This window comes from Delphinapterus leucas, chromosome 5 (genome assembly GCF_059928025.1).
Source record: "Delphinapterus leucas isolate spDelLeu-1000000601 "Yukka" chromosome 5, BTC_Dleu_Yukka2, whole genome shotgun sequence".
Classification (NCBI taxonomy): Eukaryota; Metazoa; Chordata; class Mammalia; order Artiodactyla; family Monodontidae; genus Delphinapterus; species Delphinapterus leucas.
Window position 1 is genome coordinate 18,791,959 of NC_143133.1, and position 25,429 is coordinate 18,817,387.

Here is a 25,429-nt window from a genome sequence, read left to right on the forward strand (position 1 = left end):
ATTATAATCTACCCTGGAAAACCTTCTGTGGTCATTCCCTTTTCCCTTCTCCCCTCAGTTTAGGATAGGAGTCCTCTCCTCTATACTCCTTTATCCTGCTTCCTCTACTCGGAACAATTTTGTACCCTACTTGTCTGGCCCTCTTTGATTGTGAGCTTCTTGAGGGCAGGGAACTATATCCATCTCTGTAACCTGTGAGTTAACACAATGCCAGACACATAGAAGTCTCTTGTGAATGTTTGATGGATTGAAAGCATCTCACACAAGAAAAAGAGGGTAAAGGAACCATTGCAGCAATGTCCTTGGTGTCATACTGGAGCATTATACAGGTGCTATGAGACTACGGAAAATGACATATCTATTATTAGAGGGAAAATCAGAGAATCTTTCTAGGCGAGATGAGGTTTGAGCTAAGTTTTGAAGGATATGTAGGAGATAACCTCATGAACAAGGTATAGGGTAGGGAGACTAGACAGAATGATATTCCAGGTAGAATGTCATTTCAGGACTGAGGCACGAAACAGCCACACAGCCTAAACAGCCAAGTCCAAGACAGCTAGAGCAATAGGCAAAATCCAGACTGAGAAACCCCACAGGTCGGGGACTTCCCTGGGGGTCCAGTGGTTAAGACTTTGCCTTCCAATGCAGGGGGTGTGGGTTCGACCCCTGGTTGGGGAGCTAAGATCCCACATGCCTCAAGGCCAACGAACCAAAACATAAATCAGAAGCAATAATGTAACAAATTCAATAAAGACTTTAAAAATGGTCCACATTAAAAAAAAAAAAAAAAAAACTTTAAAGAAACCCCACAGGTCAAATAAACCAATTTCCTCAACAATAAATTACTAGGGAGAAAAAAAGATGGAAGAAGGACCTGAGACTAAAAAAGGCTTAAAACTGACATACTTTAAAAAGTAAATAAAGCAGAATATTTAAGGATGCCTATCAGTGTGATGAAACTATTAAGAAACGCAAAGAAGTAATTAAAGATCTGTACCCTTTTACTGGGGAGGCAGGGGACTGTGACTGGGACAGGGGACACACAGAGGAGCTTCTACGGTGACTGGCAAAGTTCTGTTTTCTGACCTGAGGGACGATTACAAAAATGTTCACCTAGTAATAACCCATTAAAGTACAAGTTTGTTTTATGTGTTTTTCTGTATCTATGTTATATTTTACATTTTGAAAGTTTTTAAAATTAAAAAAAGAAGTCTACAATAAAAGACCTTTCTAAATTGGACCTTGAACACTGATGTAGCCCCGGTCACTTCAGCACGCTGGAGACCACCCACTATATTCAGGTTTTGGATGCACAGAAGTCAACAATTTTGATAAACATAGACTTCTGGTGGCCTCCTAATGTTGATATTAAATCCAATAAGAGATGAACTTGGAAAAATACATAGTGTGTTATCCAAGTTTAAAATTCAACTTTTTTTTCTCTGCTGTAGCATAAAAACAAAAGCTGTAAACCACAAAATTGAAGAATCTCATCATTAGGCAAGATCTTAGGGGTCAATTGGTCCCATCACTATACAATTACATCTTAAATCCCATCTACAATATCCATGAGAAACAGTTGTCTTTTACTTGAAAATCTTTAGCAAAGGAGAATTTGCACAGTCTCTCTAAAACGATTTAGATATGTAAGCAAAGGAACAGAAACTCTGATCCCATTAAATTACTCAAATGTTCAAGTGCTCAGGCCATTAATTAGCACTTGACACATTTAGTTAACAGAGTATAACCAAAAAGCCTGCTCGAAACATTTTGCAACTCCTTTTTTGGAATTTCCTCCATGAATTTGTATCATTTTCTTTTGAATAGGCTCAAGGATGATAAATCTTAAAATCACTAATACTAACTTGTTAGAGCAGTAAAGGACTTCAGAGATCATCCAGTGCACCCTCCTCGGTTATAAATAAAGAAGCTGACATTTAGAGAGGTTTGTCCCCAGTGAAAGAATATGGTTTTGGGAAATAGACAACTCAGTGTTTCTGAGAACAGTTCATGAACATTTACTAGTAACAGGTATGTGCCAGGTACCGTGCTAAGCAATAGGAAGCATAAAGGAAACTACAACATCAGTCTTTGACCTTGAACATACAATACTGTCAAGGAGAAGAGGGATGGTACACAGATAACTAGATGAGCTCCATAATGTCAGTGCCATGAGAGAAATTCACACAAGCTATCCAAGAACACTAGAAGGTACACCTAACCCAGCCTGGGAGATGAAAGGTTTCCTGGAAGCAGCGACAACTGAGTGGAGACTACAGGAATTAGCAGAGTTAGTCAGGAAAAGAGAGAGTAGGAACAACAACAAAAGCATCCTGACGTAACTTGCAAAGGAGAAAGGGACAGAAAGCATGGCACAGCCAAGGAATGTCAGGTACATGGGTGTGGCCAGCACAGAGTGAGGGGGCGGTGTGTACTGTGTGAGAGGGCATCGCGGGACAGGATGAGGCTGGAGAGGCCAGAGGCTCTGAAGACTACGTTAAGGAGTTTGACAGTATAAAAAAAGAAGAAAGAATGCGAGCTTTGCATGAAATAGGATGGAGAGACGTTGATAAATATGTGAGACTTGAAGGAAAAAGAATTAAAAGTTAATGAAGGGAGATAGTGGAGGTAAGGAGGAGGCAGGGAAGGAAGAAGGAAGGAAAGAATGGTTTCTCTCTGAGCCACGGGTTTCTCTGCCTTGGATATTTGGGAGATTGTTGAGATGGGAAATACAGGAGGAGGGACAAGTTGGCAAGAGAAGATAAGTTCCCTTAAGACATATTGACAGTCTGTGGAAAATCCAGACAGAGATATCCAGAAGAGAGTCAGCTATATGAATCTGGAGCTCAAAAAAAAGAAATCTATGCTGGAAATAAAGATTTGGTAATCAAAGCAAACAGTGGCTGCCTTGGACACACAGGCTGCTGCAAACCCACACAGGGAGATACAAAATGAGATCCAGAACAGTGTGTAACAGGCATGAAGTAAAGGGCAAAGGACGGAATCCTGGGACACACCAACATTTGCAGGAGTAGAGGGTGTAGAGCCAGCAGAGCCTGGAAAAGAGTGGTCAGTCAAGCCAGCTCACGAGGGTAAGCACTGTGCACACACCTACACCACACACGCGCACACACACGCACCTACACCCCCCCACACATGCACACACCCACACCCCACACACCTACACCACACATGCACACACACCTACACCACACACACATGCACACACCTATACCCCCCCTACACCCCCCACACCTACACCCCCACACCCACACACACACCCCTACACCACACACACCTACACCACACACACCCCTACACCACACATGCGCACAAACCTACACCACACACATGCACACACATACACACCACACGTGCACACACCTACACCACACACACGCATGCACCTACACCACACACACACCTACACCACACACGCACACACCTACACCCCACACACACCTACGCCACACACACCTACACCACACATGCACGCACCTACACCACACACACACCTACACCGACACCACACACACCTACACCACACACGCTCACACACATGCACCTACACCCACACACACATGCACACACCTACACCCCACACACACGTGCGCGCACCCGTATACCAGACACACACACCTACACCACACACACACCTACACCCCTCACGTGCACACACCTACTCCTACACCACACACGCATGCACACACACACACCTACACCCCATACACACATGCACGCACACCTACACCACACACACGCACACCTACACCACACACACGCACAGATTTGGAAACTAAGGGACAAAACTGTTATTCTTTGTGGGTGGTACAATTTTCTGCATTAAAATTAAGAGACTAGATGCAAGGATTGGATACTGGAGCAAAAAAAGGATGTCAGTGGAAAAAGTGGTGAAATCTAAATAAAGTCTGTAGTTAGTTAACGGTAATGTATCAGTATTGGTTTTTTGTTGTTTTTTTTTTACTTTTGACAAAAGTGCCACAGTTATGCAAGAAGTTAACCTTAGGGAAAGCGGGGTGAAGGGTATAGGGGAACTCTATAAAATCTTTGCAACTCTTCTATAAATCTTCTATAATTTCTCCTGAATAAAAAGTTTTTTGAAAGTCGAAATAAAATACAAATGAAGTACTGAAAATACTCCAGCAAGGTTGCTTGATACAAGTATAAAAATCAGTTGAGTTTCTGTTACCCACAACAAACTGTTAGAACACATAGTTGTTTTTTTTAAAAGATACCATTTGAGATAATAACTAAAGGTACCAAGGACTTGTATGGAGAAAGTTAAAAGTTTATTGAAAGTCATTCTGAAAAGACTTAAAAGGGGAGCTATGTATGCTTACCAATGGGGAGACTCAATATAGAGAGTCACTTCTCCCCCCATGTAGTCTATACATTTAATGAACCCCCCAAGAGTGGTCAGAAGTAGAAAACCAGGGGAGAGTAAAAACCAACTGAAGACAGAATCTCAAGTGGGACCTTTAAAAAGACCTTCAATGTCAAATGGTACAAAAGAAGTCAGGTAATATAGGACTGAAAAGTAATCACTGGATTAACCACAGGAAGAATCTGATAACAGTTAATGCAAACAACTTCTTCAACAATTCTGACTGAAACAAACCACAGAAATTAAATTGTAGTACTCAGAAAAAATAACATGGTGTCAACGCACACATTTTGGACAAACTGAACAAATTTCAGACAGAATTGCACTCGTCAGGCTTCACCACTTACTAGCTGAGCTGACCTCTTCACCTGCACAATGGAAAAGAATTGCTATTCCACAAGCCGATAGTGAAAATTAGATATTAGATCTCTCTGCATATGTAAAAGTTTTAGTAGAGCCTTGTAATCATCTATGTAACCATCATAGATGTTGGCCTCCTACTCTACACCTGCTTCTTCCTATTGCTTTGTTTTGAGACTCAAGGATTATATGATGTGTTAGGAAACCTTATACTTGATCGAGGACATGAGGATATCTAGAAAAGGGCAAGTATGAGCTACAAAATGGCAGAGGCATCTTTCAGTAATGTCATTTATGCTGTACATAATGTCGTACCCTACTGAGGTTGACTCTACCTATGGCAAATAAATTTATAGTTTCACTATTCTCAAGGGAAGTAAACTAAATGGTACTTGCTGCAAAGAAGACACAGACCTTATACAATTTCTCAATCTATTATCCTGTATTTAGTATTCCTTCATTCGACAAAATGGTATCAGTTGCCTCATGTGTCAGGAACTGGTCTAGGAGCTAGAAATACAACAGTAGCCAAGATCTACAAAGTCTGTGCCCTCATGGAGCTTACATTCTGGTGGCAACTGCATGGTGTTTCTTTAGTTGGGCCAACATTAATGTTATTTCTCATTTAAATAATTTTAAGCTTAAGCAAAGTGAAACTCTTAATTCAGTACACAAAAATAATCGGAAAGAAGTTGCCTAATACTATATTACAAAGTTCACTATATGGATCTACCGCTGACAAGCACTTATATTCCTGACATCCTGTTCTGAGAACACTGTACACATTTTAATTTCTTACTTACCATTCAAAAAAAACATATTAATTTAAAACTTGGTGGTACAGTATGTTAGCTTTCCAATATAATTACGTTTTTGAGTCAAAAAGTAACTGAGTTGGGTTTAGTAGTCTCCTTGGAACAGAAATTACTGAGTAACTGACAACTAAATTCCAAGGCATAACCCACTGGTTTACTTTCTTCTGTCAGGAATCATCCAATTTAATGCTGAAGACCAAGCACTGAAAACTTTTTAATGCAGATAACTGACAAAGGAGTGTATGTAGCAAAAGAAACTCATTTGCTAAAAATGAAAAACTTTAAATCTCCATACATATGTGGAATACCAGAGGTAATAATCAGATAGATTACAAAGATCAGCAACCTAAATTTATTTATTTCCTCTTTTGTTTGTCTAATTTGACTAACGAGCTTCACACTGACTCTCTCCTTAAACTTTCTTTTCTTATCATTTCCTTTTGCATGTCATCCCAGAAACCAAAAAACACACATTCCATTCTTCTCACAACTCAACTGGCTGGTTAAAGTTTATAGATAAGAATATTAGATACACACACAGTTCTTTCAAATTCTTAGCAACTCCTCGGTTTGCAAGGAAGGTTAAAGGTAGACATAATATGAAAGAAAGAAAAATAGGAAGGAAGAAAGGAAGGGAGGACCTTAGAAATCCATGAATTCTTTCATTACTACTCAATCAGGACATGGCTTTATGAGTCCATTAAATCTTTCTCTGTATCAAGCCTTATATCCACAAAGTAGAAATTGTTTTCATCGTGGGACTTAAGACTACCAATGGTGACAAAATATTTAAAACAGTTTAAATAAAAGTAAGTGTAATAGGGGCTTCCCTGGTGGCGCAGTGGTTAAGAATCAGCCCGCCAATGCAGGGGACGTGGGTTTGAGCCCTGTTCCGGGAAGATCTCACATGCCACGGAGCAACTAAGCCACAACTATGGAGCCTGTGCTCTAGAGCCCACGAGCCACAACTACTGAAGCCCCCGCGCCTAGAGCCCGTGCTCCACAACAAGAGTGAAGAGTAGCCCCAGCTCACTGCAACTAGAGAAAGCCTGCGCTCAGCAACGAAGACCCAACGCAAATAAATAAATAATTTTTTTAAAGTAAGTGTAATATAATATGTCTGAAAGACCAAATTTCTTGCCAGTTACGTCTAAGCCATATCATTTAATTTCTGCAATAAAAATTTTTTTTAATGTACAGTTGATTTATGCCAAAGACAGGGCTGTTACAAGCAATTCCAATCCATAAAAACCTACAGAAATCAATTTTCTCCAATATCTCCTCTACTGGATCTATACTTCATGTCCTAAAGTGGAAGCGTTTGAGGTAGCTGAGCTACCTCAAGAGCAAGTGTAACACAGGTCCGAACAGCTGTAGACATTAGATGATTCCTGATTCTTCTAATAACACAATGGCAATGGCTTTTACTTTGTAAGTGGCATCAAATAATGAAGTCATACTGATAGCAAGAAAGAGGGAAAGACTATCTGGCACCTTGTGGCATTCCAGAAGCTCAAAGTGCAATACAGGGTTAACGCAGAGCTGCACAGCAGCAGAGAGAACTTCAAAGATGGAGAGAAAAGGAAAGAGTTCAAAGTCTCAACACCCATCAGTAAACAATCACAACAGGTTGATAGGTGGAGAAAATATAATACCTCCTCTCACCCTTTCCACAGCTACCAGGGACCCCAGACAGTATCTGACTATTGTAGTGTCAGGGAGAGTGCAGAAATGCCTCCCACCCAGGTCATTTCTTGGCCTGCTTTGAAGCGGTGTGTAATTCAGGAGGGAAAATTCCGTCAAACTTTGGCAGGGGCATTTTCTGGCAATGGCTGCAGTAGCGACAACTTAGTGAGCTGGATTTCAGGACCAGACGCTGTCTCCTGGCATAGAACCCCAAGTCAACTCTGAGGGCACACAGGTATAAACAAGTACCAGCTTCCACGTACAAAAAGTCCTCAGCCCTACACAAGTGTTAAAGGCTATTTTCTTCCCAGAGACCAGCTGTGGGAGAAATGGTTCTAAAAATAAGGGGGCCACAAAATTACAGAAATGGAGAATAGATTGGCAGTTGCCAGAGGTGGGATTGGGGGAATGAGTGTGGCTATAAAAGGGCAACCTGAGGAATCCTTGTGATGATGGAAGTGTTCTGTGTCTTGGCTGTGTGGACGTCAATATCCTGGTGTGATACTGTAAAAGGTACTGCAAGATGTTACAATTGGGGAAAACTGGGCAAAGTGGACATCGAATCTCTATTACTTCTTATAACTGTATGTGAATCTAAAATTACCTCAAAATTTTTTTTAACTAATTTTTAAAATATCAACCAACTAGTTCAAAATCTCATCTAGTTTAACAGTCAATATTTGAAATATATGCTTTAAGATACAAAGAATTATTTAAGAGAGAAAAAAAGCCAAATAATGTAAAGAAGATAGACTCCTCTAGATATTATTTTTACTCTAAGTTCCGTTTCCATGGCAGAATAGAAATGGACGCAATTGAGAATCCACAGGTGGAACAGCCCATAGACCAAATAATTTGCCTCCCATGTATGCAGGTTTTTCCATTCTACAACTTGTTCACTCACTATGAGTGCGGTCCTATCTGGGCTCATGGAATAAAACGCAATACAGCACAGTACAAAGATCTGATGCAAAGTTTCAGTTCACACTCCATTTTTATGATTTTACTCTAACAGTCATGGGGAAAATATGAAATGATTCTAAGATGAATCACTGTTTGAAAATTCTTTTTTTATTTGATCGCTTATTCTACTTATCAGATTCTCAATTATTCAGAGGCTCACTACATGGTCTATGGGCTATTGTGCCACCATGGGTTCTCAATTTCTTCCATTCTCTATTCATAGCCTCTGAATACTCCCATTAGATGGTGAGGGAACAGCAGGCAGAGGAAAGAAGGATGAAGTTCAAATACCACTTTTGCTACCTGCTTGTGGCCATATTAAAAAGTTAGGCGGTGGAAGGAGGTTAGGTAAAGGTTATATAAAGACAAGACAGAAAGATTCTGTATGCCTCAGATAGCTGAATGTTATAGAGCATTACATTTTTAATCAGTAAAAGAACGCTGAGAACTGCTCTGGTGACCCCAGAACATGTGGTCACTTCCCATTTCTTCATATTTCCTATAATGTTACTGAATAGGATGTGCACCGGCTCCCGGGGCCGGCATCTGTGCTACGTATGAGAAGACGTCTTCCAGCGGAGGCCTTCCGAAGCTGGAGGTGAAGCACCAGGTTTCAGAATTGCTGCTCTGTTGTCTGAGGAGACCGGCGGCCGACAGGCCCCTGAGGAAGTCAACAGCCTAATATGGACCAAACTGTTCAAAGTCAGACACACCTTCAGTCAGGGGCAGCCCCTGCTACAGGCTGAAAACTATTTTCACTGAAAAATAACAGCTGATGTTTCTAAATTTTAGTTCTATAATATAAATCAATTCTTGAGAAATCCCTATCAACTCCTTTGGTTTGTCTCAGAGTTCAGCATTCAAGGAGCACTGCAAATACTTGTACTAAAAGCAGGGTAGCAAACTCAAAGGCCTACAGGGACCATGTGAGTAACAGGCAAGAGAGAAGCACCTTGGTGATAAGGTTAGGAGAAGCAGGGAATAGTGGGGACCGTGATAAACCGTAGAACATATACCCCTCCCAACCGATGGGGCAGCCACTACTCATTACCGGCCAGGTGCTTGCACGTGCGTGCGCACATATATACACACACACACACACACACACACATACAGAGTTGTGACTGGAATTTGCCTTGCGGATCACCAATCTGAAATCCCTGTTTCATAAGGCTATTAACCTGGCCAGAGTGCCCTGAAATCACAAGAAGCTCAGATAGAGAGTAATAGCAAAAATATAAACTGCCTCAAACAAGCATTTCTGCAACCAATCCAACATACCCAAGAGACAGAATACAGTCTTTTCTTGGCGATTCTTTCTACCTTTTGGAAATGCTCCTTGGATGATCTGAGAGAGCTGAGGTCTCTCTCAAAGCTAAGTGCCCCATGGAGATAATGCAACCAGCTTGGCTGGTCACGCGCCTGCCCTAGGGGTGAATGCCAATTAGCTATTTGTGTTCCTGGCACTTCTTTCTGGATTGAGGAGTTCACATTCATCCTCAAAAATCACACAATTCAGGCAGCTCCAGAACAGAAAACAGAGCAGCAAGTGTGTGCCTGGGAAAGGAGGAGCTTCGGGGGAAAGGCGAGGGGGGCACAGGGTGGAGGAAGGGAGCTGCCCAGAGTGTCCCAGCTATTTAACTGCACTCTCCACACAGTCATTCTGTTTGACTGGTAAAATCATTAGGAAAACACCTTTCAAAGCAGGCTTAAGACAAGAGAGTTTTATTTGACCCTCATGAAAATAGCCTGGGCGGCACGTCTCTCGGTCAATGACGAGCTTTACTGCGGCCTCCACTTTGGAAAACCCTGATGGCAGCCAAGAGCTCGAGGCCCATCTCCAAAACTTCTGAGGAGGCCTTCCCAAGGAAAGCTCTCCCCTGCATCCCCTGCATGACATAGCTGGGTGGACTTAGTAGGAAGTTGGAAACGGCCCCTCTGCCTGAAAGTCTCCAAGAAAGAAACAGGGCCCCTTCTTCGGCTGTGCTGAGAAGTTAACGGAATAACTTTAAAGGAATAACGGGGTCACAGTAAGAGAAGAGCATGGCTCCACCCCAAAGAACGCAGCTGCCTTGAAGTCCAGGTTCATAAAGTTAAGTGGACTACTCTGGAGTTCAGTTCTTTGAAATACGGTATTTGAAACTGTGGCTGAAAGTTGGCAGAGTGGGAGAGATTCTTCCAGTATGTTTGCCATTTCCGTACGCGATATCTCAATTACTGAGGTTAAATACTATCACTGGTTTCACAAAAATACGACGCCTCTGGAATGGAAATGAACAGTATCAAATTAATGTCAGGGATTAACTGAATATGCCTGTTCAACTTCCTCAGGTTAATGCTTCTCTATGTTTATCACTTTATAATGTTGTTCCCTCATAGGAACAGGAAGTTATTCTTTCAAAGTCCAATTTTTAAATTTTTATCTGACCCAAAAGGTTTATAGATCTAAAAAATAAAAAATGTAATAGGTTTCTCTTGCCATGTTCCGAACATGTTTTATACTCTCCACCTACAGAAGAAACAGGTGCTCTCATTGTGCCGTGTAACTAGCTAAGTAAGCCTCACTCATCCCCACCTCGGTCAGCGTCTAGAGCACATGTATTGAGTGCTGAACAAATGTCTATTTTTAATGGTGAAGATAATTCATGGAACTGCCTTCTGCATCTCTCTCCATTCAATATAAGAGAACATACAGGGGGTTTCCCTGGTGGCGCAGTGGTTGAGAGTCCGCCTGCCGATGCAGAGGACGCGGGTTCGTGCCCCGGTCCGGGAATATACCACGTGCCGCGGAGCGGCTGGGCCCGTGAGCCATGGCCGCTGGGCCTGCGCGTCCGGAGCCTGTGCTCCGCAGCGGGAGAGGCAACAACAGTGAGAGGCCCGCGTACCGCAAAAAAAAAAAAAAAAAAAAAGGTTACTGCAGCCATACACGTGTAAGATAATAAGGATATGCACATTGAAAGCGGCAGTGAGGACAGAGAACAAAGGAATAAACACCAGGGTTTCATGAAGTCTGGATTTTGGTAAAAAACAAAAACAAGAAGGGGGGAAAAGTTATGTTTAGGTTTTCAACTTGGAAATAAGGAAAAATGATGGAATAATTTGGGAAGAAAGTTGACAAAATGAGGATATCCAGTTTATGATCCAGCACCAGCTTCCTGCTCATCAAGGAGAACGCTGAATTGCTTATTTGATTGGAAGTGAATTAGTTACGTTCAAGCTTACAGAGTGACATCCAAGTGAAGTTGTTTTCCAGACAGTAGGGGTTTGGAAACTGGATGTGGTAGAGACTTATTTTGGTGGCTCCAATGAACCACACCTCTTGATAGTCATACCTTGTGTAGCCCCTCCCATATTGACTCTAGTCTTGGGCCATGTTGCCTGAATTTAGTCAATGGGACATTAGCAAACATGACGTGAACAGCGCTTACAGATGGGAGCTCTGGTCTTGCGATCCAGCCTCTATGTAAAGAAGCCCAAGCTAGTCTCATGGAGAGACCGCGTGGAGAAAGGAACAAATCACTGGAGTTGCAGTTACCCTGCCAAGGCACCAGACACGTAAGTAAAGCCATCTTAGGTATTCCTGTTCCAGCCACCATTTGACTGCAGCTACTATGCTGGCAGAAGAACCATCCAGCTGAACTACAGTCAATACACAGAATCATGAGAAATAATAAAATGGTGATTTTAGAGCATTAAATTTTGAGATGTTTGTTACACAGCAATAGATTTCTCAAGCACTGGAGGACAGACGAGATGTAAGTCTATAAAGGGGAGCTTTAGGAACAGTAAACAGCAGTCACAGCTAACATTCAGTAAGGGCTTACTATCTGACATATTAATACAACATTATTAACACGGTGGCTATCATTAGCTAGCATCCCTGCTTGGCAGATGAGGAAACTGGTGTTTAAAGAAATGAAGTAATTTCACCCAAGATCATACCACTAGAAAGGCACAGCTGAGACCTAAACCCAGGTCTACCTGTTGCCTGCACAAATGTGGAAGACAAGAATGACCTTAACAGAGGAGTGAGAATAAAGGGGAGAGGGGGCCGGGGGTAGGACCAGGGCAGAAAGAACAACGACTTGATTACCGTTTTGCATTTTTCTCTAATTTCAAGAATAGCTGTTCAACACAGTCTAGTTAGGGAGTGAATCAAATCTAGCCCCTATTTAGAAAGCCAGCTCTGTTGGCGTTCTCCCTCTGCACTTAACTCTGGTAACAGCAGGTGTCCCCTACAGCCACGTGTACAGTCACTGGTTGCCCCCATACGTCTTTTGCTTTAAGATCATCACTGGCCATCTCCCGGGACACACCTGACACGAAGTGCCCCGTTTTCTGGGTTCACACGCTTTTCCTTTGGCCACGCCTGTTTCTGATGATATTATCAGCCCTTCCCCAAAACTGATTGTCAAAACCCTCCAGCAGAATTTGAGTCAAAAATCCTTAGCGCTTGGCCCTTGGAAATCATCTAGTGCAGACTTTTCAGTTCAAGATAAGGAAGCAGAGTCCCAGGTTGGTGGATTGCTTTGCCCAAGATCACCTAAGGACCCAGGGTCAAAAGTCAGCGGTCCTAACCCTCCTTCTTCTTGCTGGCTGCAGAGCCAAACTGCCCTGAGAAGCATGTCACTCTATTATTTTCTCATCTGCCATTCTTCAAGAAATAGCTGGTTGAAATAACGCTGAAACTGTGCCTTGTTCCAAGCAATGAGTTGTGTGATGATGGAAAGGGTAAGGGGAAAACCGGCGAATGGAGAAAAATACCAAGAAGTAAGGGAATTTATCTCCCCAAAGAAAATCTTCTTATACTGTGTCTTCTTATTCCTCATAATAAAAAGACAAAGAGTTAATTGCTATAGTTTATAAAGTTTTTTTAAAAAGTCACAAAAGTACACAAATAGCAAAGCAAATAGCATCTGGCTCTAGTACTCACACTTCGATCCCAAAAAAGGAGCCTAGAATCATAATTGTTGAATGTATTTCCTTTCTCTGTGCCACGGAAAGTCATCATTTTGTTTTCTTTTGCTCCTTTCTCCTTCCCAGAGTTGGAATACCTCTCTGAAGAGAATGCCAAGAGCCCACACAACTAATTACTCAGGAGTTTTGAATATGAAAGTCTGTTTCAACCTAAATCTTCTCTTGCATATTCCTGGGTGTGTGTTTGTTTTTCTTCTCTTTCTTCCTTTCCCTCTTCACTTTCTACCTCCCTTGCCCTGTCTGCTCCCCTGATTTAATTTATCCTTTCTGCTTCCTCCAAAAGATATATGAGGTTACTAAAAAGAGAAAAAAAAATCAGACATCTATAAAGACATCCACCATTATCTCGACATTATTTTTAGAGGAATAGGAAAGGCTTTCGGCACAGAAAGTGATTCTTCTTGAGATGCTCTGAATTGAAACCTCTTATCTCAGGCATGGAAGGGAGTCGCCCTCCCAAGTAAACTGTTCCGAGACCAGACACAAAATACAGCTCACTTTGTTCAACTCATACCTTTTACTGTAATTATCTTTTCCCCCCCAAGAATTTCTAAAGTATTTTACTTTCTATCTCTATGGGAACGGTGATTTTCACATGAAGAAAAGATTATTCAGAATCTAGGCACATTCTTCCAGCTGGACAATAACAAGGGATCAAACTCCTGACGTGCATTTTTTCAGATTCATGGAAAGAACTTTTAAACCAGGAAGGTGCTTTGCAGATGACCTGTCCCAACACCGATGTTTTTAAAAATAGGAAACAGTTGCTTTGACCAAAAGATGTTTTCCTTACCCCACCCAGACCTCTCCCCCTTGCAACACTCAAATCCTAAGGGCTGCTGGTCATCACAGGCCATTGCAACACCACTGGGAGCTAAGCACACTGGGGTCCAGCCAATTCTTCCAAAGAGCCATTTTCCACTGGAATCCAGCCTCTCCCCTCTTAGCATATGCAGCTGTTTTCTGGCTTCCTGCAACGGCAGCTACGATATAAATTTCCCACGACCACACTAAAGTCTTTCATCCTTCAAGGTGCATACCCTCTCTTCCTCCTTGTCAGTGCTATCCACTGACCGCCACTGTCACTCACTGAAAACCTTGGAATTAGGCACCCTGCATCCCTTGCCATCATCTAGAGAGATGGCACTGTTCATGCAGAAGACCCACCAACAATCGAGCCTCAAAGATCCTTGGCTTATCGAGTCTAGCAACCTGCATTCACCACTCTCATGGCCATGCCATCATTCGAGAGCGGCTTCATCTCAAACTCCGACATGGTATAACCTCATTTCCTTCAGCCGCTTTGACTTAAATGGTGGAGTCAGGTTCAGTTATCTACCCGTCCGTAGCCTCTTGCGCTTCCCTCCTTATCACTCTGAGCTCTGCGGGGCATAACTCAGTTCTGCTTTTTCTTTCTCACACTTCTGCAATCGAAGCTCCAATTTTTGGATCAATATAGCCATCTGGCTTCTCCACTCCTGCACTCACGCTGTTGAACCTACACAGTGGAAACGTCCCCAGAAGTGACACAACCATCCAGACTGGTGTTGTTATGAATGTGGGTCTCCAGCCTCAAGTGAGCCATCAGCGACCGTGGGCACATCCCGGTCTCTGTCCTCTCCCATTCCCTACAGCAGCCATAAGACTTAGAGCTGGCTCTACAGGCCCAGCCCACAGCCATGCCTCCCTCCCGGAGATAACACTGCCTCCTGCTTCAAAGAAAAACCGAAGATCGCAGGCCTAAGGTCCCTCAGTGTTCCCATACCTAAAACATATTCACTCATACTGCGCTGACCAAGCTAAGCTCATCATTTAGTGGAACACATCTGTCTTTTCTTTCTCTCTTTTTTTTTAAACAGCAGCTAAGCCACCAAAGAGGGTTTGTCATTTTGTGCCATTTTGCTACAAAATCGGCACACTGAAATCTCTGTGTATCTGGTGTTGTCTGGCATGGCCTTTTAGCTTCCCAGTGGGGAGGCACCTTGCCCCTGAGGACATAAAGATAAACAAAGAGGCCCAGTTAAGGAGACCCAACAGTCCAGGGTGTGGGTAAGGGAGACGGGCAGTACATGGAGAAACTCCCCCGCTCTTGGCACAGCACCTAATCAAAGCCCCTCACATCCCCTGCTCTCTCCCAGCAGTGCCAGTGAAGTAGAAAGGCATCTGATCTCCCCCTTCCCTTACTTCTATGTCATCTTGGACCTCTCATGAGGCTCAGACAACTGACAACAGAAGTGCCTCTAGTTATGCTGATACCCCTGCTTCTAATCAATGCTAGTTTGAGGATGATGTAAGACAGAAGCAACAGACGTTTCCAATCACAGACTAGAATATGACTTTAAAAAAAAACTAACACCTACCCAATCAGACTGCAGCCTCAACTGCCCTCTGCTGTCTGGTCCTCAGAAACAGGCATCTGAGGCCCAGTTCACTTCTGTGATCAGGGACGAGCAGGGCAGCCTTTGGAGCATTCGGCAGCTGATGGAGACCAGCGACAGCAGTAATGCTATCTGTGACCACAGGCGACAGCCTCGAACATCTCCACATGTAAGTATTACTCTGACTTGTTGGGAATCCTTTTTTGTTTGTTGATTTTAATAATATCCTTTCTTCTGGAATAGGATCATTATTCTTGTTTTCAGAAATCCTAAGGAAGCAAAACTAACTCACGTGTGTTGGGGGAAGGAAAAGAGAACCAGAAGAAAAAAGCTAATGAAAAACAGTACAGAGGTTCCTCAGAAAATTAAAAATAAAACTACCATATGATCCAACAATTCCACTTGTGGGTATTTATACAAAGAAAACAAAATCACTAACTCAAAAAGAACATCTGCACCCATGTTCACTGCAGCATTGTTTACAATAGCCAAGACATGGAAACCACTTGTGTCCATCATTGATGGATGAATGTATAAAGAAAATGTGAAATACACACACACACACACACACACACACACACACACACACGAATATTATTCAGCCGTAAAAAGGAAGGAAATCCTGACCCATTTGGATGGATCTTAAGGGCATTATGCTAAGTGAAATAAGTCAGACAAAGATGTATGCTGTATGATATCATTTATATGTGGAATCTTAAAAAAAAAACTCTTAGATACAGAGAACAGATTGATTAATCACCTGCCGAGCCAGGGGGCTGGGAAGGTGGACAAAATGGGTAAAGGAGGTGTAAATGCACAAACTTCAAATTATAAGATAATTAAGTCCTGGGGATGTAATGTATGGTACGGTGACTATAGTTAACAATACTGTGCTGTATAATTACAAGTTGCTAGAAGGGTAGATCTTAAAAGTTCTCATCATAAGAAAAAAAAATCTGTATCTATGTGAGATGATAGATGTTAACTAAACTTACTGTGGTGATCAGTTCATGATATATACATATATCAAATCATTATGTTGTATAACTAAAACTAGTACAATGCTATATGTCAATTATATCTCAATTTAGAAGAGGAAAAGGGAGGAGAGGAGGGAGAAGGGGGTGAGGAGAAAGAAGCTAGCCTCCATGTTCCCTGGCAAGCACCAGTCATGGAAGGTGGAGCCTCCTTGGGGTCTCAATGGGGACCAAAGCAAAATGATCTCAGCATGAATAGGAGGCCAGTCTCGTGCCTCTCTCAGGAACCCTCCGCCCCACGTCCTTGGGATATCGCTGTGAATAAGGGGGTCCTATCCACGTCAGGGTTGAACACTTAGGCCAGTCTAGGATTTATGCCAACAAGGGCCCTGCGATGGTTAATGTCATGTGCCAACTTGGCTGGGCCATGGTGCCCAGATATTTGGTCAAACATTATTCTGGATGCTTCTGTGAGGGGTGTTTTTGGATGAGGTTTATATTTGAAGTGGTGGACTTTGAATAAAGTGGACTGTCCCCCATAATGTGGGTGGCCTCATCCAATCACTTGGAGGCCTGGTAGAACACAAGACTGACCTTCCCTGAGCAAGAAAGAATTCTGCCAGCAGACGGCCTTCTGAACTTGAACTGCAACAATGGCTCTCCTCTGGGTCTCCAGCCTAACAGGTTTCCAGCTTCCATAATCACATGAATCAATTTCTTAAAATAAATCCCTCCTTCCCTCTCCTACTCTATCTCATCTGTATCTCCTAATGGTTCTGTTTCTCTGGAGAACCTAACTAATTCAGTCCTCCTACAAATTGAATTGCTACGTGGTCAGGAGATAAGCAGCTGTTTAGCTGTTGCCCTCGGCAACATCTTCACCAGCTGGGCTAGCCTCTGATGAGACTCCAAAGTCAGGCTGACCTTCAGTGAGCACGGCTGTTCGGATGTCAAACCCCGTCCACAGGGTCAGTCCAAACTGCACCTGCGCTGGTCTCCTCCCTTCCCAGAGTCTCCTTGCTTCCATTAAACTTACTCCATCCCTCTGTGATCTGATCCAGTCCCTTCATGTCTCTTCCAGCCCACTGCTGCACCAGTATAGGACTTTCCCAAAGAACACGGTTATGATTCACCTTAAAAAAGTAAACGATATTATGCAGGATACATTTAGATTTAGATTTTTGGCATGCTTTGACTTAGAATGTACAGTGAATTAGAAATAATTAGTACTACTTAAGCACCATTTCCCAAAGCAAAGTAAAGCAGTTTTACTGATAACAACCAAGGCCATGCATCTGAGTGGGGCTTAAGAGGAAATAAGCCAAAGAATGGATGAAGGAGTGAGAAGTGGGTTCCTTCTAGGGGACAGGCATAGGCCCGGGCACTGCTCACCAACAATCAGTCAACTAGGGTGCTGCGTCCATCTGTGTGACCGATGGCCAAAGACCCCACCCATAGCTCCACCCTCCCAAGACAGAAGCCTCTTGGTTACCATCTCATCTCTCTCTGTCCCTTCATATTCACATACCCCAGAGAATAGTATCCACCATCTGTCTCTGCTCCCTCACTCCATTCATCCTTCTCAGAAATCTTTATATAAATAATATGTGGATATATAATTGTTAAAATTTTCCAAATACATAAAGAAGTAAAGATTCCCCTTCATTTCTTCTCTCTCAATCCTAGCCCCCTCTCCAAAGTTATAAGCACGAGTTAGCAGTTTGGTATACATCCTTTTCAGCTCTTAGCCTACCTATTTACTCCATAAGTATATAGTTCTTTTGTGTGTGTGCATTTTTATAAACGGGGTAATTTTTTTGTGTTATTCCAATAACTTCCTTTTTGTTTCCAAAGACAAAATGATCTTTTAAATTCAGTTTCAGAAAAAGCTGTCACATGAATTTGGTTTAGAAAACATGACAATAAGAGGCTTGGTTTTTCTGTAAATGCAAGGAAAAGAAATAACCGTTAATAGGTTCAATGATAATTTTCTGGATCTTCCTCTTGCATCAAAAGCTGTATATCTTCTCCCCAAAGCACCTGCTCCAAGAGCCAACTCACTCTCTTTATCTGCCTCTAGCTGGGACAGGCTAATTCCCCTCCACCACCCCTTCTCTTCTTTCAGTCATAAAGACCCTGGGCTCTGACCAATGAACAGAATTGTCCTTAAGCCAACAACCCACAGGCAGTGGGACCCAAAGCCCCACTCCCAGTCCCGACAGCAGAGGCCACAGAGCTGGCATCGTTTCCACTGTCTCAGGAAGAAGGAGCCAAAAGCTGACCCTCAGCACAAAGCAAGGCCTAATATGAAGAAAGACTGAGCGCTCCCAGGCCCAGAGTAGGCTGCAAGTTACAGTCAGGAAAAGGGAGTTATTGCAGTCATTCCACCTTTAGAAATAAATAAGGGGGGGGGGCTTCCCTGGTGGCGCAGTGGTTGAGAGTCCGCCTGCCGATGCAGGGGACACGGGTTCGTGTCCCGGTCTGGGAAGATCTCACATGCCGCGGAGCTGCTGGGCCTGTGAGCCATGGCCGCTGAGCCTGCGCATCCGGAGCCTGTGCTCCGCAACAGGAGAGGCCACAGCAGTGAGAGGCCCGCGTACCGCAAAAAAAAAAAAAAAAAAAAAAAGAAAGAAAGAAAGAAGGGGAAAACTGGACCCTTTTCCACTACTATGGTTCTATAAGGTCCTCTACTGCTGAGCTCCAAGGGGGATCTGCAAGCACAAAAGGGTCTAAACAAATCAGGAGGACTCTGCCCTGGCTGAAGATAGGAGTGACAAGCAGGAAGACAGGTCAATGTAATAATTTGTAGGAAGATGATGCTGGGAACTTCGGCTCTTCACAGGGCTGCCAGCCCTACAGAGGACAACACAGTAAGAACCAAGACAAGCACTCCAGACTGGTATAGCTGGGGAACTGTCAGGCCCTTTCTTGATCCCACATCAGGAGTCAGATCCCATTCCAGGTGTGACACATGAGAAGGAAGATGAGTGCAAATCTGGCTGTGTGGATCACTGCTGGCCCCAAATACAGGGACTTCACAAGTTCCAAATGAGACTCAAAGCTTCCAGGGATCAAAAGGGCCGACAAGCAAAAAGACCCCTGCACTCAAGGCAATACCAGTGCCGTGGTGGCAAATGGACATCACCATGGGAAGAGACCAGCTACAGATAGCGATACGGGGAGACAAAGGGTGCTCTGAACCACTGTTGTTATTCCAGAACCTCTCCATCTCTTCTCTGGCTGTGGTTTCCAAAGGAACAGCATTTCTGATACAGAGCTGAGGACCAAGGTGGGCACAGAGGCAATGACGGCCAATATGTCTCAACAAGAGCACAGCCATCTTGGGTTCTGGCCTGGACAGAAGTCCAATAATTTCCTTTTTTCTCTTGACAAAATGGAGACCCTTCTCTTCTAATGTCTGTACCTCACTTATGATGTGCCAGACAATGATATAAGAGATCTACATTTCTCAACTGGACTACCACAATAAATTTCCTAACTCTCCTCCCTACTCCCAGCCTTATACCCTTCGATCCATCCCACACACCTGCCTGAGTGATTTTACAAAAGCCCAAATCTGATATTCTTATTATGATTACACTCTTTCACTGACTCCCCACTGCTTTGAGGATAAAGACCAAATTGTTAGCATGGCTTACAAAGTCCATCACAATCCAGGCCCTTCCATACATCAGGACAAAACTATAATTCGAAAAGATACATGCACCCCTGTGTTCAGAGCAGCACTATTTACTGTAGCCAAGACATGGAAACAACCTAAATGTCCATCAACAGATGAATGGGTAAAGAAGATGCAGTATACATATAAAATGGAATACTACTCAGCCATAAAAAATGAAATAATGCCATTTGCAGCTGCATGAATGGACCCAGAGAGCATCATACTAAGCAAAGTCAGAAAGACAAATACCATATGATATCGTTCACATGTGGAATCTGAACTATGACACAAATGAACTTATCTATGAAACAGAAACAGACTCACAGACATAAAGATCAGACTTGTGGTTGTCAAGCGGGAGAGGGAGCGAGGGAAGGTTGGACTGAGAGTTTGGGACTAACAGATGCAAACTCTTATATAAAGAGTGGATAAACAACAAAGATATACTGCACAGGGAATGATACCCAATATTTTGTAACAACCTATAAGGGAAAAGAATCCAAAAAGAAATAGATATATGTGTATGTACAACTGAATCATTTGCTGTACACCAGAATCGAACACAACTTTGTAAATCAACTGGACTTCAATTTAAAAAAAAAAAAAGAATCCTGGCCCTTCCTACGTTGGCTGGCCTTACCTCTTACTATAACCCTACACTCTGGCCATGCCAAAATGTTTGCAGTTCCCAAAGCATACCAAACCTGGAGCTGCTTCCTTGGCCTGCATGCCCTTATGAGGCTTCCAAGAAAAATTAGTTGAGTTGCAAAACATATATAAATAACCAAATGAATTCTGCTGCTGTATGGGAATGTTAGCCATACTGCTGTTAAAAGTGGTATAGAGGGTCTAGCAAAAACTGTTAACTCTGTTTAGAATAAGGACCTAAAGCATCACTTTTTGGTGGCAATTAGATAACAGGGTCAGCTGCCGGGCAAACACCTAGTTGCCTCCCAACACCCAGGCCAGCAGTCCCTCCTGTCTGAAGCCTTTTCTGACTTCCCTGTAGAATTACCGTCCTCCGTAGTACGATCTCACTCTTCCCCCAGGACACAACACGAACAAAGCAGCCGTAACATTTCAGTGTCCTTACTGACTTACATCTCTTTTTTTTTTTTCCTGACTTACATCTCTTTCTTGTCCTGCCGGACAATATACACCTTAAGGGGCAGAGGCCTACATTTTTTTAATTGAATTAAAATATTTTTAATTCAATTTTAATTGACTTAAAATATTGTGTTAGTTTCAGGTGGTAGGTGCCTACATTATCTGACTTTTAATCCCCAGCACCCAATGCTATATATGACAATATAGTAGAAATTTTGTGGTTAAAATGGCAAATCAAAAAATATATTATTTTTATTGAGGTACAACTTAATATTTAAGATGAGTTACAAAGATATTGACAATATACCAAGACCAAAAACAAACAAAAACTTTAAAAATGGCTTTTTAATAAGGCAAATAGAAAATAAGAGTTAAAAATTGGTGAAGCCAGGACTGAGATTACTATACTTGCTAGAAGCACACCACATATTCGGCTTTCTAGAAGCCAGTAGCCATAACAAGTTGCCCGGAGTCCATGAGGTTAGAACAAACTGGCCACTAAGGAGAAGCGTAACTAGTCCTGACACAGTTACCACAGAGAAATTCTCTCAGGAGTCCTCAGAGGGGACACGATGTAATGAGATAAACAGCAGCTTTACATATTTCTTAGAATTAACACAGACACCAGTTTCAGAGAGATGTTACTCTTGAAAATCGTTTACCATAAACTACAGTCTCACACCAATGTATTCAAATTGGTTCCCTCGCTGATGGTCAGGTTAATTAGAAGATATACCTTAGTTATTAGTGGTAGTATCCTTAACATATTTTGGACCATGGACAACTTTTTGAGAACCTGATAAAATGCTATGTATCTTCTCCTCAGAAACAACACCCTGACATAATATTTTGCATCTATTTTCAGGAGATTATGGAAACCTGAAGCTTGTCCATGGACCACCCATATTAAAATCCACAACCCGGAGGAAAGATGTACTATAGATCCTTGAGTCAGGCCTCCATAAATATTATTTCCCACAGCAGGACCTTAAAAAAGTGCTGCTCTCTGGCCTATGGGCTGAATTGTACAGAACCATGTGCTTTAACTGTCAGCCATGGTGAGCATTAGGCTCCTTCTAGAAAAACAGAGATGCCTACAAGGAACACCCAATCACTTCTGGAGGTGATACCATGGGCAACGCCAAGAGTCTCCAGAATTCTACAACACAAAAGCTCTACAGTCCTACATCATTAAGCACGGCCAAAAATAATTTAAGTCTGGAAAATATTCAACATAGGTATAACCAAATAGATATCCCAACTGGGTTTTTTTCCCCCTAATCTCATTAAAACACTCAAAGACTATCTACTTTTTGAGTAACTTCCTGCAATGCGTTCCAAGAAAAATTAGTTGAGCTGCAAAACATAAGTGTAAATCACTAAATGAATTCTCCTGCTGTATGGGGATGTGAGCTACACTGCCGTTAAAAGTTGGGTGGAAGGTCTAGCAAAAATTATAACCCTGAATTAGAATAAGAATCTAAAGCTTCACTTTTGGGTGGTAATTAGAAAACAGAGTCAGCTGTCTATTAAGAATACTTTTAGATTATGATAATAAATTTATCTTCAATTTTTTACCTTTTAGAGGGAGAACATACTTACAGTTCATTAAAAGTGATACAGTCCTTAGCCTGGCCTTAGAAACCCAAACATGAAAAGCTCCAGACTCTCTCCCAAAGAAAATGTATTTCTTTTGTAGAAGGTTATTATGAGAAGTTTGGTCTGATATTCCACTGAAATGAACATATCAAGCCTATGTATGTTACTACTCTCCCACTATAGATCACCGTATTTACTACTTCCTGTGTTATCTTCTTTTCTCAGTATTCTAAGACTCTTGGAATTTTTTTTTTTTTCAAGGAACTACATCAAGCTTACTACCTATATAGAGTTTCCGGAAAATAGCTTTATCCCACTTTTTGATATATAAGACAACCACTCATCTGCTGGTAACTTTCCTATTCTCTATCATTCTCACAGACTTTTAACAGTGCCCACATCTGTAAACGATGTGTGTACCAGGGGACTGGACTGTTTCGAGTCCATGTTTTTCTGAGGAGAGGAATAACAAGATCGGAGCTGCTCTCTTGGAAGATTACTCTGCTGAAGAACAATATCCGGTTGATTAGATGTGTTGTGGGCTGAATTGTATCTCCTGCCCGCCGCTGCCCCAAACTCATATGTTGAAGCCCTAGGCCTCAGTACCTCAGAAAATGACTATTCGGAGATAGGGCCTCTGAAGAGGTGATTAAATTAAAATGAGTCGATTAGGGTGGGCCCTAACCAAATCTGAACCAAGAAGAGGAGGTTTGTATGTGTGCAAAGAGATGAAAGGGCAGCAAGAAGGCAGCTGTCTGTGAGCCGAGAAGAAGCCTCAGAAAGACCAAACCTGCAGACACTTTAATCTCGGACTTCTAGGCTTCAGAACTACGGGAAAATTAATTTCTGTTGTTTGAGCCACTCAGTCCACGGTATTTTGTTATGGCAGCCCTAGCAAACTTACACAGATGGGAAAGGCTAGAAGCCATTGGCAACAGTCAGGGACAGAACTAGAGCAGCTGTGGCAACAATGCAGAGGCCAGCATGAGTGTAAAAGACACTGCAGAACCGAAATGCACAGGGCCTGAGAAAGGGATGTGAGGATTGAGGAAAATGAAGAGTAGAAATTTACTCCAAGAGATGGGCGTGGTTGGCAAGAAATTTTTTAAAATATATTTTATATTTTAAAATATAGGGGAGTCAAAAAAGGGAGGCAAGTGATTCCAAGGAAAGAGGAGTTTCATTTTTCATTTTAGACACATTTCTAGATGTATCTGGCTAAGCACTTTCTTTGTATCTTTTTGTCTTATCTTGGTCTTTATTTCCTCACATACTAGACATCCAAACAATTATTGGTTGACTGAAAATCTCACTTGGTGAAGAAGATTAAAATAAAATAGGTCCAAGTACATCTGCTTTTTTTCTTCTGGTTGCTTTTTTAATCTTACACCACATGTCCTTAAAGAGGGAGCCTATCGTGAATTTCCCTGAAAGGGTCTAACTGTAATTTTTAAACATCCTTTTAGTTATTCTCTTTGCATTTTCTGCATGCTTTCGCTTATTCTGTATCTTAATCTTCCAGACCCAATCTTCGAGGTTCATTCCATTCTTATACAGTATTTATCCTTAATTACGTCCTACTCTTTCTATTTTAGGTTTTGTTTTGTTTTTTTTTTTTGCGGTACGCGGGCCTCTCACTGTTGTGGCCTCTCCCGTTGCGGAGCACAGGCTCCGGACGCGCAGGCTCAGCGGCCATGGCTCACGGGCCCAGCCGCTCCGCGGCACGTGGGATCTTCCCGGACCGGGGCACAAACCCGCATCCCCTGCATCGGCAGGCAGACTCTCAACCTCTGCGCCACCAGGGAAGCCCTCTATTTTACATTTTAAATTAAATATGCCATTTCAAAATCTTTGAGCGCTTCAGAAAACAACCCCTAAATATTAAAGAGCTGTTTCATAATAAATCATGACAGAAATACTTTCTAAACAAAAAAGAACGCAATAAAGCAAGGGGTGGGAGAAAAGATGACAGAGGCTAACTCTGCTAGACATGGTAAAGGCTCTGGGAAGAGTTTAAATAATTTTTTAAAATCACTAATTCTGTTCAAATTTCTGCTACACCATCCATCTGGAATTCTGGCCATGAACTGTATTCTAAACACTAAGAAGTACGGAAGGCACAATTAATTACTTCTTGTCGCAAACAAAGAGATCGTGTTTTGAAAAGCCAACAGCAAAAACCCTATCCTTATCTGTAAAATGAAAATGATACTTGTTTCAGAAGATTGTAATAAGATTAAACATATTGTTCATAAAGCTGACATAGAGCATGTTCTCAAGAATTTCATTCATTCATTGAAAAAACACTCAGAAAGTAACAAGGTCCAAGGAATACAGAGGTGAAGGTCAAACAACTGACCCTTCCCCTATGATGGCACAGGGACTTTGCCTAGTCATTATGGTGCCTAATCTCCCTAGGTGTCTGGCTAAGGCTGGACAGATCCCATCAACCCCTCATGCTTTAACACCCTCCCTCCAAA

General features: G+C 42.3%; 1 protein-coding gene and 1 pseudogene across 1 annotated transcript in view; both read right to left on the reverse strand.

Moving 5' to 3' along the window:
- FGF2 (fibroblast growth factor 2) overlaps window positions 1-25,429 on the reverse strand; it is a 54,908-nt gene that overhangs the window by 21,526 nt on the left and 7,953 nt on the right. The window lies entirely within an intron of this gene.
- Window positions 19,298-22,370, reverse strand: LOC149749093 (succinate dehydrogenase cytochrome b560 subunit, mitochondrial pseudogene; annotated as a pseudogene).